At 39.1% G+C, this 10,156-nt stretch overlaps 1 long non-coding RNA gene across 1 annotated transcript in view; it reads left to right on the top strand.

Moving 5' to 3' along the window:
- The first annotated feature begins 1,638 nt into the window (after nt 1-1,638).
- Nucleotides 1,639-10,156, top strand: part of LOC117944762 — a 19,221-nt gene continuing 10,703 nt past the window's right edge. The window contains exons 1-2 of the long non-coding RNA XR_004656646.1: nt 1,639-1,648; nt 6,675-6,686. This is a non-coding gene — a long non-coding RNA (uncharacterized LOC117944762). The remainder of the gene's footprint in view (nt 1,649-6,674; nt 6,687-10,156) is intronic.

The following is a 10,156-nucleotide window of genomic DNA, read 5'->3' as shown; positions in this document are numbered from 1 at the left end:
CAGGAAATATACTCTCCTGGGACGGGACATTTTGTCTGGTGTGTGTTCGCATTTGTTAGTGTGTGTGTATGTGTGCCCTCCTTCCCAGTGAAGTGCATCGGGGACACAGAGGGTACTTGTGTTTCTGAGTTAAGAAGGAACTCAGCACAGCAACACACAAAAGCTAGGTTTAACAGAACACACACAAACACATGTCCTCAGCTTTTGGCTCCTTTTATTTTGATGTAAGTCCTTGTGAACATTTTTGCAATTTGTGTCTTTTTATTGTGATAACAAACTGTGCTGTGTGCTTTGGTACATGCCAATTTTCACATTTGGGAACAACTATGCGTTTCAAACTTTGAATATGAACTAGATGGTTCTCCAACCACACAGCAAGTCGCAAACAAACAAAACTTGGTATGTTTGTGAATCAAATTATACATTATGATTTGCAAAACAAAAGCAACTTGTTGACTGGTCATAGTGTAGTAGCTTTTAACTTACCATGTTATTTTTGCACCTTTGATTGTCAGACTTGTAAATCCTCTCACATTTTGATCTCTCTTCCAAAGTGTCTGGGAGTATAGACAAGTAATAGCACAGTATTTCCTCATTTGAAGGGAGGCTTTTTTTGAATAATAGACATTAGAGTTTTGATTTTACCTGGTCTAAACAACTGAGGAATACATACAATACAATGCATGCAAGCGTGCATTATGAGACGAGGTGTTCATCAGTCTTTGTTAAGAGCCTTCTGGTAGCATTTGTGTCTCTAATTAGATGTGCGTAGAGTCAGAGCTTGTTTGGAGCAGATAACAAATGTGTTGATTAATGAGATGGTGAGACATGATTGGATAAATTGACAGCAGGATAATGTGTGATCATTTCATCAGCCTGCAGTTTAATTGGCTGATCTGTCATTCATTCATTCAGTCCAAGATTCGGTTAGCTCGTCAATGCAACAGCCAGTTGATTAGTCAACCAACTAGTTGCTCTTCATTTAGTCTGTTTCTCACAGAGGTTTGTTGAATATGTTGAAAGGATGCTGCAACCACAGGGTTTCTACAAGCACTTTTCCCCTTGTAGGCACCTGTAGTGAGCATACTACTACAACAAAAGATGTACAATTATTAAATTAAAGATATACACCTTAAGATTTTCAGTGTATTCGAAGTGCTCTTCTACTCTTGCAATTGTATTTTCTATATTGATCATGTGTTGAGCAAGTTACTTCCAAAATGTAATACATTATAGATTACTAGTTACTGTCATTTGAGATTATTTTGTTATATTACAATATTACGGTCTCTGAATTGTAATGTGTGACTCTCCTTTTGCATTACTTTTAAGTTACATTCACCCAAAAAAATAACAACGGACTTTAGACTTTCCCAGCTACCATGTGACTTTCAACACCGGATCAATAAAGTCTCCTCTTAATCCACTTTAATACATCATAGATTATTCATGATATTTTGTATAATTTATATGAATATGCAAAGTAACTACAGCTACAAAAATAGACAAGTAAAACATACAATAGGCGAGTAGAAGAATGAAAATAAACAATTAAAAGTACATTACAGTTGTATTGAAGTACGGCATTGTTGTAAAATGTTTGTTTAAAGCCCTTGAATAAGAAATTCATGTTGTTTAGTTTAAAACAGTCTAAAGAATATGGTCAATTGCATTATGATTAAAACTCAATATCTACATTATTTACAGTACTGGATTTACAGCGGATATGTGAAAAAGGTACACAAATTTACACAGTAATTTAGGTTTACTGCGAACCGTCATAGGAAAGACTTTCATTTTGAAGTAGCCTGCATGGAAAACAAAACACCACTGAATGTTGCTTAAAATGCGTTCTAACTTGCGTTATTTGGATTGTGACGAGTATAATACTAGCAAAAATGAATTTATAATGCATTGTATCACTGCATTACAGCAAAAAGGAATACATTACATGTAATTTTGAACTCTGGTAACTGTTATTCACAACAGACTTACACTACTAGACCGAGTCAGTGAACCACTTGGTAAGCAGCAATACAGTCAGGGTAAACTGCTAAATGGAGTGTCACGCACACATGGACCCACAAATACACAACTCAGAAAAGGTTAAATACACTTGTTTTATTAGCAAGCTATTAAACAAGCAAAAGTGTCCAGTAACGGCAGGCAAATGGAAAATCTGGGAAAGAGGCAGTGGTCGAAATCCAAGGAATCAGAAACTCAGAAAAACAGGGAAAAATGCTCAAAAGCTGCACACAAGAAAAACAGACGATCTTGCACTGGGGAGAGGGGAAGACAGAACTTAATTACACAAGATAGGGGAGACAAGAAGACACAAGGGCAATACATTAGGGTGGGGACAGGTAATTACACAGGCAGGAAAATATTTAACAGGAAGTAAAACAAGGGGCAACACATAAGTACAAAATAAGACAGGAAATGGGAAAACTAAACAAACTAAAAACAGAAACTTGACACAGGGACAAGATGTGACAAGGAGTGCAGGTAGTTTATGAGGCAGCAGATGTTTAGTTTTTAATCCCCAGTGGGGAAATTACAATTTACACTCTGTGTACACACTTTGTTAGTAATCACACACAGGCCTGAAGTACACACACATGCACTAATGGAGAGATGTCAGAGTGAGTGGGCTGCCAGCTGAACCAGCACCCTGAGTGGGGTGTTGGGGGGGTACAGTGCCTTGCTCAAGAGCACCTGGCAGTGCCCAGGAGGTGAAGTGGCATCTCTCCAGCCACCAATCCACACTCCAAACTTTTTGGTCCACATGTGGATTGCAACCGGTGACCCTCCGGTTCCCAACCCAACTCCCTACGGACTGAGCTACTGCCACTGCTGTAGTTGACTGGCTATCAGCTGAAAACAGCAGTTGTAGCCTATTTGAGATGCAGTAGTACATTTAATCTAATCCTTTGGCAGCTTTGTGTTGGCAGAGACAATACAGTACCTTTTTCCATTTGGACTGAACTGCAACAAAAAATGTGTTTAGTAGTGTGTGTTGCTGTTGGTTCATGCTATTTTGCTTACTTATTGCACTGAGCTGTTAGGTCAAGTCGGCATTAGCGGCATGTGCTGGTCTGTGTGCTGAAATGAAACAGATGGAAACTGCGCTCAACCTACCCAACCACATATTTCATTCCATTTTGCAAGCATAACTGTACCAAGCTGGCACCTGGAATATTAACCTGTGTGTTTGACATGCAGTCCAGATCTATTGTAAAAACAAAACCTATTTTAATCAAAACTTAATAAGTGAAAATGACCTTATACCTGCTTTTTAGCTGATCCTCATTATTTAGAGAATTAATAGTGAAATAATGAAACTGCAAAATATGGCCAGTTCAATGACTGGATAATCTCTGACTGCTGCAGTGCAATAGAATAATGTACAATTTATGAGATGAGTGCACTGTAAAATAAATTAAATATCACTTTTCATAGTTTTCCAACAGTTTCCGGAGCACTAATATATTTCGTGAACTTAAAACGGTCATAATATACTAGTATATTAGTAGTGCACATCTACATCCTTAATAGGAATAATACACATTCATGGCACCGAAGCGGCGAGACAGACAGAGCCCACTCCCTCCCTCGGGGATGGGAAGATCAGTGTTAAACATTAAAATCCTCAAAAAACCTTATACCCTCCTCCTCATGCTCCTCCTAGCCTTTCTCCTCTTTTCCTTGGCCTTCTTGATCCATCCTAGGCTCCTTGGCTATTTCTGGGCCAATTAAAGCTGTTCTTCTGCCCGGTTTTCCAATGGCCGAATGGAGTGGATGGCCTTCAACATAATCCTAGAGAGAGGAGGGATACATTCACAGCAGGTCATCGAGGAAAAGAGTGGGAGATAATGTGGGCGGTAGACTGTCTGAGAGGCAGGCAGAGAAAGAGAAATAGCCAAATCAAAACCATACCTTTTACAGCAAGGCCAGATTCTTCTAAACATTTTACCTTTTGTTAAAAGAAACTGTTTAGAACTTTTGAATCTGCATCTACACACAATAATAATATCACAATAGACAAAAATTCTGATATTTAAAGATATATTCCAAATCAGTCTGGAAATATTAGGGCTTTGTACAAGACTAAACTGTGCAAAATCTCAAGTGAGTAAAGAATAATTTCTAGGAAGTTATTTTAACTAATGTTCTGAAGCACCACTGAAAACCTTGTGACAGATCTGAGGGAATTTCTTTGGGATTCGGTATGTTTATTGAAGCATAGCTGCTCTCATACTCCGGTGTGGTCCATTGCAAAATTGTGGTTAGCACAATCATGTCCATTAAGTCCAACCTTGCCCAAAAGGTAGATAGTATTTTACTTTTTACGTCAACATTGTCATTCAAAACAGACTCAGGCATGACAAATTTTGTTGATTTTATATAGTAGTTGGCCCATTATATTTAACAGAAATAAGATAGATGTTTCTATCTATTAACAATGGACAAAATGAATTTTGGACTGCTTAGTTATATGGGCCAAGTCTAAAAATGTCTCTCTGGAGCATGCAAACAAATTAAGTAAAATGTAGCTTTTTCTTTTGTTTAACTTGACCCTCAGATCCTGAAGGGATCACAGGGAATTTTTCTTATGGCATCCAAATCTTTTTACCCACATCGTACAGATTTCATCAAAAGTATGAGCAAAATAGCTGTCTTTTTCAGAATGTGCATGCTTTTGTTGTGCCAGAGAGAATGGTCTGCAAAAGGGAATTCTTGCAATAGAGTATTCAATTTAGTGGTGACAATGGCGCCTTCACACAAACACAGCTTCTGAAGCTATACCAGAGCTGTTGTTAGCCAACAATTTGTTGAGCCTTTAATAACTCTCTGTCAGCTGCACACTTATTGGCACCAGCCAAGATATTAGACGTCCATGAAAAGATCCCGTTTCCAGGGAGAGACTGACTGAAACACTCCCAGGTGATGATTCTTTAGCCCTCTTTAATATCTTGGATGGAGATGCAATCGATCCACAATCCCGTTTGGAATGCTTTGATGAGGATCTTCCCACAGTGAGACAACGATGTGTTATATAAAGCAGATTAATATTGCTGCCATATTCAGACTTCCAATAATGATTTCTAAACCTAATTTAGAAGACCCTCTGCTGCCCTAAATATGCTTGGTCCTTACTGTGGCATAATGTGTGTATGTCTGTCTGTCTGTCTCAGGGAGGGCTGTGTGCAGGTGAGGCAAAGTGTGACAACAAAAGAGCTCAAGAAAGACAAACAGCCTCACATAGAAAAACAGAAATAGATGTCACACGTGTATGCATGTGGGTCTCTGTGCACAGAGTCAAGGTGTATTTTTGACATTTGATTCCATGTCAAAGACATGTGTAGTGAAATAAGTCAAATGATGATGGAAAACCAGGCAGACAAGGACAGATAACGAGTTAAGTAAATTCACCACATGTCAATTTTCATAAAAAACACAAAATGCATGCTAATACCAATTCCACGCCTTGGTGGGCAATATGTTTCCTGCCATATCTGCCTTTTGAATGCTGATTCAAGCCTGTGAAAAAAACATGTTTTTCATGCTTTTCCCTCCCCTTCAATTTCATGCGAATGTGCACATCCTGTTCAGCTCAATGTGTGACCAAATTTAGATGCAACTACCATTCACAATGTGTGCGGACCAGGTACCCTGCAAATCCACATGCAACACATTTACAAATGCACATGGCTGGATGTTAGGGCAGTTCTTTTTTGTTTGCAGAAATTAGCATTTTACTTGCTGAAGCTGTCTGGAATGACAACATTAGGGAATGGTGTGTTTACTAGCTGACATTAAGAAACCATAGCTGTGGTACGCTAACTTGGCACAAGACAGCACTTCCTTATAGTTCATTACTTTATCAAACAAGCAGTCAAAAGTCAACATAATCTGAAAATTTAGTTGTGGTAATGTTAACCCTTTAAGTAAGGGTTGACTAGCGCCCAAATAGCTCAGTTGGTGGAGCAGGTGCCCATGTATAGAGGTTTACTCCTCAATACAGCGGGCCGGGGTTCAACTCTGGCCTGTTGCCCTTTGCTGCATGTCGTTCCCCTTTTATGTCATCATCTGTCCTGTTAAATAAAGGCTTAAAATGCCCTAAAAATAATCTCAAAAAAGTAAAGGTGCCGTTCGAGGTGTCTATCCTATTTGAAGCAGTGAACGTTTCCACTGCATACAGTAAGAACCTTATGGGATGGGAATTGTTGTTTTAGATATTAGTCAAACCTCCCGTGTTTGAAAAACAATACAATTTTGATTGCAATGCACATGAAAACGTGGATTTATGGTCTTAAAAAAGGTTTTTGGGCAAGTGGTCATGGTATATTAAGTTATTGACGCAACAAGGAATAGCATGTAGTTGCTTTAAGCTTTACCAGGCCAGAATAAATCTGAACCAGAGCAGTTTAAGAGAGCAAAGGACAGAGGGGATGAGACGAGACCAGAACAGGATAGAACTTGCACGTATGTCCATACTGATACAATAAACTGGCCTGGGTGTGTGGCATAGAACCACTCAGTTCTATATGTGGGTATTAGTTTGTGTAAGTGCACAGTGTGAGCAAACGGAAAGTGTGTATGTGTGAGTTCAGTCACTGGGTCAATATCAGTCGAGTCGACTTATCCCTGTGTAATCCAGCAACCTGATAAAGGTGTTCTCCTATGTGTGTGTGTATGCATGTGAAAGTGTGTATACGCACACACATATAGGACACACACTTAATCCCTGTGTAATCCACTGACCCCGATAAAGAGAAATGGAAAGTAATAACTCAAACTGATTTGTGTGCATTATGAAATATTTAATTAATACATTTGTTTTCCCACCTACACCTACTTGTGAATGTGATTGCAATCAAGGACACAGATCGATGCCGATGTGGGCCAACACACTGAACCGTGGGAAAAAGCAACATGAGACTCTCTGTGCACTGCTCTCCTAATAACTAACACATTCTTAGACTACTGAGCAACAAGACTTGGAGGTCATTTTGAACATCTTCAAGGCTATTTTTTACATTCATGCGCCAGAATGTTCTTGCTTTTGCTTTAGTTTTTTATGTAAATGAAAGCATCACAAATGACTCTCACTGTTGGATGTCACATTACAACATTTCTATAAAGATAAAGAAACAAAAACAGACAATGTTTGCTGAAATATTGCTATTTCTTTCCCCTCACAGTCAGCTGTTTTACCATATAAACCATTTACCTTAAATGTTTAATTTGATACAATCACAAGTTGGCAGAAATGTGGTCTCTATTTGTGGATTTAAATCATTTCTACAGTAACGAGGTGCTCTCTCTTCTAGCTGACAATATTTTTAGGAGTATTTAAGATCTTGAAGTGATATCGTTAATGTAAGTAAGTTATTGTTTTGGACTAAACTTGGGCATTATTGTAGTTTTAGATCACTTTTTGGTTGTTGCCTACAAAATATATTTGATATCTGAAATGTGTACAGGTGATGTCTTCCAGTGAAAAAACACAAGTTGTTGTTGTTGCTGCTGTTGTTGTGAACTTGATATCTCTTGCTTGGAGGGAATCTCTCCAAATGTTGCAAATGTCCACTTAAACTCAAGGATGAACTGATTTGATTTTGGTGGTAAAAAGGTCAAGTTCACTGTGACCTCACTAAACCCATTTTTGGTCACAACTAAATAATTCATACAGTAATTATGAGAACATTTCACAGCGCTGGTAGCTCGATGCCCTGCTCAAGGCACCTCTTCAGCTGACAGGGAATTGAACAACCCACTCTCCGGTTCCCAAGCCAGGTCCCCAACAAACTGCAACTTGACTGGTTTGCTGAGGCATGCAACCGCAAGGTGGAAAGTCTAGTTATTTTAATTTTACATAACATTGCAAATTTGAGTCATTATCAGGGATGTGAACTACTTTTTCCGTGTAACTTTTGTTAACAAAACTATATTTCTCTCCAGGGAACTGTAGCTTTGCTGTGGTTCTTCCATTGTGAAGTAACTGGCAGCAGAAAGCTTTGCTTTCAAAGTTTCTTCTTCAATGCTGCCTTCTTTCCTTCCTTAGCACTCCCATTTTTGTTTTGCCATGACTCCCTTGCCATCCATCCATCCATGTGTCTGCCAATGATGTGAAATCTAAGAAGCCACACACACACATACTTCAAATTGATTTGAATAAAGTGAAGGTGATGAGGCAACTAAATCGGCCAAAATGCATCCCACTCATTAACTATTTTTCATAGAACTATTCACAATGTGTGAGAAAACAAACTGTATGACTACCTTCTCCAACACATTTGAACGAATCTGCCTCTCATTTTACACTCACACTGAGATTCTGCTGTCACTTAGGAGAGCCAGGATTTTTTCAGGTATAAACTGATGGGCTTGGAAAGCCAATGATGTCTTCAGGAGCCGGGGAAGAGACTCACTACAAAGACACACACACAGGGTGCACTCAGAGAACACAAATCAAGCTGTGACAGTGAGAGAGTGAGCATCGGTTGACTTGACGAAGCAGGGAGCCACTTGCAGCTGAACAATTGGCGAGATTGACAGGTAGAATTGGAGAAAAATCAAAAATGTTCATGGCGTTCAGCCTGTATGGTTTATATTTGTGACTTCAAATATGATTCATCTCTATCTTATTTATGTGCCTGTCCTTTACGTTTTTCCCGTTTGGTTCGCCTTCATGTATCTCAGCTGTGCCTTCTTGTTTCCCCTGTCTCCAAGTGATTATTAGGCTCTTTCTTTCTCTCTCACACTTTTTAGTTGTTGCTATTTTCATATAATAGTGACTGCCAATTTCAACGAAAGTATTCCTTCAAACAAAAAAAAACAAGTACAAAATTGAAATCCAATCATTTGGCATTTATTTTACCATCAGTTCTACATGACATCTAGAGAGGAAATAAAGATCTGAGCAAATGGGACAGTCAAGAGTGTATTCTTATTTTCTTGACATTTTTCACTAAGAATTGTTTATTTAAATCAGCAAATACTGGGTAAATAAGGGACACTATTTCAAAACATTGCTAAAGAATGTTTCAGTTTGGGAAGTGAGACTGACTGCCATGTTCTTCCTCTCAGGGAGGTTTTCATACAAGCTAGCAAGTTGAAGTGTGATTTATTTTTTATCAGAGGATTCAGTATTGGTAATTTGCATAAAACACAACAGTGAAAAGTGTGTGAAATGTGGGTGGTACTACAGTGGTGTGAAAAAGTGTTTGCCCCCTTCCTTATTTCCTGTTCCTTTGCATGTTTGTCACACTTAAGTGTTTTGGAACATCAAACCAATTTAAACATAGGTCAAGGACAGCACAAGTAAACACAAAATGCAATTTGTAAATGAAGGAGTTTATTATTAAAGGTGAAAAAAAATCCTAACCATCATGGCCCTGTGTGAAAAAGTGATCGCCCCCCTTGTTAAAACATACTATAACTGTGGTTGTCCACACCTGAGTTTAATTTCTCTAGCCACACCCAGGCCTGATTATTGCCACACCTGTTCACAATCAAGACATCACTTAAATAGGAGCTGCTAGACACAGTAAGGTCCACCAGAAGATCCTTAAAAGCTACACATCATGGCGAGACCCAAAGAAAGTCAGGAACAATTGAGAAAGAAAGTAATTGAGATCTATCAGTCTGGAAAGGGTTATAAAGCCATTTCCAAAGCTTTGGGAATCCAGCGAACCACAGTGAGAGCCATTATCCACAAATGGCGAAGACATGGAACAGTGGTGAACCTTCCCAGGAGTGGCCGGCCGCCCAAAATTACCCCAAGAGCGCAGCAACGACTCATCCAAGAGGTCACAAAAGACCCAACAAAAACGTCCAAAGAACTGCAGGCCTCACCTGGCTCAGTTAAGGTCAGCGTTCATGCCTCCACCATCAGGAAAAGACTGGGCAAAAATGGCCTGCATGGCAGAGTTTCAAGGAGAAAACCACTGCTGAGCAAAAAGAACATCAAAGCTCGTCTCAATTTCTCCACAATACATCTTGATGATCCCCAAGACTTTTGGGACAACATTCTGTGGACCAATGAGACAAAAGTGGAACTCTTTGGAAGGTTTGTGTCCAAGTAAATCTGGCGTAGAAGGAACACTGCATTTCATAAAAAGAACATTATACCAACAGTAAAATATGGTGG

Source organism: Etheostoma cragini, chromosome 5, assembly GCF_013103735.1.
Source record: "Etheostoma cragini isolate CJK2018 chromosome 5, CSU_Ecrag_1.0, whole genome shotgun sequence".
In the NCBI taxonomy this organism is placed as follows: domain Eukaryota; kingdom Metazoa; phylum Chordata; class Actinopteri; order Perciformes; family Percidae; genus Etheostoma; species Etheostoma cragini.
This window is presented reverse-complemented; position numbering and strand designations above follow the sequence as displayed.